This window comes from Cariama cristata, unplaced genomic scaffold (assembly GCF_000690535.1).
Source record: "Cariama cristata isolate BGI_N322 unplaced genomic scaffold, ASM69053v1 scaffold5055, whole genome shotgun sequence".
Classification (NCBI taxonomy): Eukaryota; Metazoa; Chordata; class Aves; order Cariamiformes; family Cariamidae; genus Cariama; species Cariama cristata.
Genome location: NW_009615678.1, coordinates 1 through 267, shown reverse-complemented (window position 1 = coordinate 267; position 267 = coordinate 1).

Below are 267 nucleotides of genomic sequence, written 5' to 3'. Positions count from 1 at the left end.
TGTGGCGTTACTAATGAGGAAAAATTACGGTGGGGGGGGGTGTCTATAAATAGAGTAAGTGCTAAGGATAAGCATTGACGCTCACCAGAGTTAGGAAAGGGCATGCAAATATATCCCCCCACATGCTCCTCCGCCATGCTGAGGAGTCAAGGGATGGAGGGCGAGGGACACATCCCACCTCTGTGCCACCAGCTCCGGGGGCTGAGGGGCAGGGGACACCCCCCTTCCCCTCCCAGGAGGGTCACAGGCACTGCCCAAACCCCCCCC